The following is a 5,384-nucleotide window of genomic DNA, read 5'->3' as shown; positions in this document are numbered from 1 at the left end:
CTGAGTTGCGGCGGACTGTGGAGCGTGGTGCGGGAGCTGAGTTGCGGTGGACTGTGGAGCGTGGTGCGGGAGCTGAGTTGCTGTGGAGCGTGGTGTAGGAGCTGTGTTGTAGTGAGATGGAGCATGAACCCCCCCGTTAAGGGCATGCTGGGTACACCCTCCCCACACCCAAGCATGGACATTTTTAAAAATCTTAGGCCTGGCATGGTGGCTCACACCTGTAATCCCAGCACTTTGGGAGGCCAAGGCAAGTGGATCACCTGAGGTCAGGAGTTCAAGACCAGCCTGATCAACATGGTGAAACCTTGTCTCTATTAAATACAAAAAATTCACCAGGTGCGGTGGTGGGTACCTGTAATCCCACCTACTCAGGAGGCTGAGGCAGCATAATTGCTTGAACCCAGGAGGCAGAGGTTGCATTGAGTGGAGATCACACCACTGCCCTCCAGCCTGGGAGACAGCTCAAGACTCCATCTCAAAACAAAACAAAACAAAAAAACCTTACATTCCTTCAAGAAAAATTTCAGGCATCTAGCTGGCCCTAAAAAGTAAACAAACAACTTAAAATTCCAGGTACCTAGCTAACCTTAAAAAATAAACAATTTAATAAACAAGAAGGTAATAGTGGCTTAAAACAATGGCCAAAAAAGTTAGCGTCAAAAAATGTTTGTGGTTCGCTATAGAAACTAAAGATAACATCTTAACATATGTCCCTGAACTGTTTTACAGAAACCCAGACCCCCACCAAGCAGACTCACTAGCACACAGACCTCAGATAAAGGGAGCAGAGGACTCGGCTCTGATCCCTGTTCCTTTGTTCTAAATTCCTTTCCGAGGGGCCATGAACTGGAGCTAACATTCTTTTCTGTTGATCTGAAATTTTTATTTTATTTTTATTTTTGAAATGGAGTCTCAGGCTGTCTCCCAGGCTGGAGTGCAGCGGCACAATCTTGGCTCACTGCAACCTCTGCCTCTCAGGTTCCAGCGATTCTCCTGCCTCGGCCTCCCAAGTAGCTGGGATTACAGGCGTGCCCCACCACACCCAGCTAATTTTTTGTATTTTTAGTAGAGAGGGGGATTTCACCATGTTGGCCAGGCTGGTCTCTAACTCCTGACCTCAGGTATCCTCCCGCCTCAGCCTCACACACTGCTGGGATTACAGGCGTGAGCCATCGCACCTGGCTGGTCTGAAATTTTTAGGCAAAACTTTGTCTCCTTAACCAATTACAAATCAGAAAATCCTTAAATCCACCTGTGGGCTGTAGGCTCCCCTGCCTGGAGATGTCCCCACTTTTTAGTTCAGTGCAATGGATAGCTTCCTTGTACTGATTTATGACTTTGCCTATAACCTCTGCCTCCCTGCCTTTAAAAAGTCTTACCTGTAAGCCCTCTGGGAGGCTGGGACTTCAGTGTGAACTGCCTGGTCTTCCTTGCTTAGCACCCGGAAAAAAAAGGCTTCCTTTCTCCTGCTGCAAACCTCAGTGTAGATATCTGGTTTACTGCACTGGGGCAAGGTATGACAGGAGTGCAGTGTTGTGTATGGGGTAGGAGCTGTATTGTGGTGTAGTGCTGTGTGTCTTGTAGGAGCTTAGTCATGGTGTAGGGTCATGCACGGATTAGGACCTGAATTGTGGTATAAAGGGTATAAAGTCATGCATGAATTAGGAGCTGAGTTGTGGTGTAAAGTCATGCATGGATTAGGAGCTGAGTCGTGGTGTAAAGTCATGCATGGATTAGGAGCTGAGTTGTGGTGTAGGGTCATGCATGGATTAAGAGCTGAGTTGTGGTGTAGGATTATGCATGGATTAGGAGCTGAGTTGTAGTGTAAAGTCATACACGGATTAGGAGCTGAGTTGTGGTATAAAGTCATACATGGATTAGGAGCTGAGTTGTGGTGTAAAGTCACGCATGGATTAGGAGCTGAGTTGTGGTGTAGGATCATGCATGGATTAAGAGCTGAGTTGTGGTGTAAAGTCAAGCATGGATTAGGAGCTGAGTTGTGGTGTAAGGTCATGCATGGATTAAGAGCTGAGTTGTGGTGTAGGATTATGCGTGGATTAGGAGCTGAGTTTTAGTGTAAAGTCATGCATGGATTAAGAGCTGAGTTGTGGTGCAAACTCATGTATGGATTAGGAGCTGAGTTGTGGTGTAAAGTCATGCATGGATTAGGAGCTGAGTTGTGGTGTAAAGTCATGCATGGATTAGGAGCTGAGTTGTGGTGTAAAGTCATGCATGGATTAAAAGCTGAGTTGTGGTGTAAGGTCATGCATGGATTAGGAGCTGAGTTGTGGTGTAGGGTCATGCATGGATTAGGAGCTGAGTCGTGGTGTGGTGTTGGGTGGAGTATGGTTGCCGTTGCATTACACTATATCATGGTGATCCCAGAGCTGCCCAGGAATGCCATTCCCCTCCCCCTTCTCCTACCAACTCCTGCCCCACCTCCAACCCCCTCCCCAACCCTGGGAGGCTGTAGTGATGCTATTTGCTATGAAGGGTTAGAGGGCCATTCAAACATGGGACTGAGGGGACCACACAGATCTCCTTCCCTCATCCTGGGCCACTTCTCCTGTCTTGGAGCCCCGAGGAAGCTGAACTCACCCATCAGTCTCTCTCATCCCTTGGCCACCTGCTCTCCCCACCCAGCCACCCAACTGGTGCTTTTAATGGAATCAGCTTTAAAAAGAAAAAGTCCTCCAAGTAACAAAGCATCCTATAATTACTCCGCAGCTCCTTGTCCTCGGTAATTTCAGGCTTGTGCTGCTATCATTACACATTACATGGAGTTAGGGAGTCACAGCTTTTGTGTGGCCGATCAGCGACAAATCTGCAGGATTTCCAAATGGAAGGGAAAGTCCAGGCGCATCCTGATGCGGGCTGATGGGGCCTTGATGACTGCGGCTTCTCCAGACCCCAGGCATGGACGGGAGTGCCGGTGCCTCCAGGGAGGGCCAGCAGGAGGCGCTGGGGACAAGTGTGCACTCAGTGCCCACAGGGTGCCAGGCCCTTGTTTATTCAAGAGCACATAGGGGGCTCAGTGTGTGGAACCCCACTCCCCTCCCCACACCTCCAGTCTCAGCCTCCCATCCATGCTCACCTCTGCAAATGGCTCAAATCCCTCCAGCTTCTCCTCATCTCCATCGAGCTTGCTGTCTACCCAGGCCTCCCCAGGACCCCTGACCCAGCCCTCCCCTGGCCTGCCGTGGTCATCTGTCCTTCTCGTGAGCCTCTGATGATTCTTATAGAAGCGAGTCTGCTAATACCACCTCCTGCTCAGTGTTCCTCACCAGCTTACCATTGTCTTCAAGAGAAAATTCAGAATCCCTGCAGAGGGGATTTGCTGCCCGTCGTGCTCCTCCTGACTTCATCAGGAGGGCAGGAGGGATAGAAGGGTGCAGTGAAGTTGGGACTCCCCAGGAAGGAAGACTGGGGAAGGGAGGCAGATGCTGGAGCTGGCCCCACCACACCATGCACCCAGGGCCCGCACCTCTTTCCCTGGCAGGAGGTGCGGGAGCTGCCTCAGGTAGCTTAGGTGGGGCTCGAGACTTCTCAGCCCTGCCTGCTTCCTCACTTCCTCACTCCTTCACTCCTTTTTCAACAAACGATCAAGAAATAACCATAAGCATTCTCCACTGAGCAGCCCATGACGCTGCTCTGCCTACGGAGTAGCTGTGCCTCTTGCTTCTTTATTTTCCTTACAAACTAGCTTTCACTTTATGGGCTTGCCCCCAAGTCTTTCTTGCATGAAATCCAAGAATCCACTCTTGGGGTCTGGATCAGGGCCCCTTTCCGGTAACAAACCCATGACACCTACTATGTGCAACATCATGCCAGATGTTTATCTATGTCACCCAATCAACTTTGAGTCATGGTTCTTATCTTCAATATTCAATAGGGAAACTGAGGCTTGAAGAGACTGAGTAATCCCCAAGACCACACAAGTGCTGGGTCTGTCACCAACATCTTGCTCACCTTACTCCGCTGTGCTGTCGCTAAAATGTAGTTCTTCCCAGGATGGTGTCCACAGCAGCAGAAATGGTCTAAGCTCTGCCCAGCTCCCTCACCATGCACCTTGTCCAGAGTCTGTGTCTGAATTGGGGGAAGGGGAGGGTACAGCCTAAATGACTGAACATTACATAAACCTGGATGACAGTGAAAGAAATCAAAACATTTTCTACTCCAAAATATATTTCTTTGACATTATTTTGAGATAGCTGTCAGAGGGCCAGCTCAATGAAGCAGCCCTGCAAAGCTGTCTTTTGTGGGGAAAATGTGCATCTGTAGAAAAGTCTGCACTGATGCAGCCAGACCTTCCCTTGTCCAGAACTAGGAAAGCTGAACTGAGAGACTGAGATCTTTAAACGTCGGAAAGAAACATTTCCCATCTATTCTCTCTGGGGGCTGTTAGCTGTGAGCCTTCATCTACATAACAAGACCGCCTTTGTTAGCCAGGCCTTTTCTTCTCTCCCTTCCATAACCATCTGGTCACTAGAACCTGATTTACCACCATAACCTATTTTTGACCATACTCTGAGCCCACGTTCCTTCTGTAACTTCAAGATGGTATACAAGCCTCTGAATTGGGGATGGTCTCCAAGATGGTATACAAGCTTCTGCATTGGGGGTGGTCTCCAAGATGGTATACAAGCGTCTGCATTGGAGGTGGTCTTCCAGATGGTATATGAGCTTCTGCATGGGGATGGTCTTCAAGATGGTATACAAGCCTCTGCATTGGAGGTGGTCTTCATTCTGAAGGCTCCTGTGCACATGTTAACAATAAATGTATATGCCTTTTCTCCCATTAACTTGCTTTTTGTGAGCTGATTTTTCAGCAAACCTTCTGAGAGTGAAGGAGAGGACTTCCTTTTGCCCTTACAATAGAAAGCGGAAACCACAGGGAAGCCGGCTGCAAGAGTCAGACCTCCTCTGCTAGCTAGGTAGAAGAAAGTCCATGGCAAAGTCGTGGCCACAAAGGTCTTGTCTTTGTAGAGGCTGGAGGCAAAGAGAGAGCATTTTCAAAGGGTTCCCTTCATTCAAACCACCACTGAGCTCAACCGTGTGCAGGGCACTGTTTTGAGTCCTGGTTTTAAGAAAAAGCACATGGCCTTGGAGCTTTAAAGAGGGGTCAGTCCTCTGCTGCAATATGGAGAACAGATTTACAGAACAATAGAGGACATCAATCCTGCCCTCAAAGACTTGGTGCAGAAATACAAGCTGGGCGCGGTGGCTCACGCCTGTAATCCCAACACTTTGGGAGGCGGAGACAGGCAGATCACTTGAGCTCAGGAGTTCAAGACCAGCCTGGGCAACATGATGAAACCCCTGCCTCTACAAAAAAACTACAGAAAATTAGCCAGGAGTGGTGTTATACTTGTAGTGCCAGCTAC

General features: G+C 48.9%; 1 long non-coding RNA gene across 1 annotated transcript in view; it reads right to left on the bottom strand.

Moving 5' to 3' along the window:
* The window catches only part of LOC111549995, a 16,008-nt gene extending 11,923 nt beyond the window's left edge, over positions 1–4,085 (bottom strand). The window contains exon 1 of the long non-coding RNA XR_002733892.2: positions 3,970–4,085. This is a non-coding gene — a long non-coding RNA (uncharacterized LOC111549995). The remainder of the gene's footprint in view (positions 1–3,969) is intronic.
* Between the last annotated feature and the right edge of the window lie 1,299 nt (positions 4,086–5,384).

Source organism: Piliocolobus tephrosceles, chromosome 9, assembly GCF_002776525.5.
Source record: "Piliocolobus tephrosceles isolate RC106 chromosome 9, ASM277652v3, whole genome shotgun sequence".
In the NCBI taxonomy this organism is placed as follows: Eukaryota; Metazoa; Chordata; class Mammalia; order Primates; family Cercopithecidae; genus Piliocolobus; species Piliocolobus tephrosceles.
This window is presented reverse-complemented; position numbering and strand designations above follow the sequence as displayed.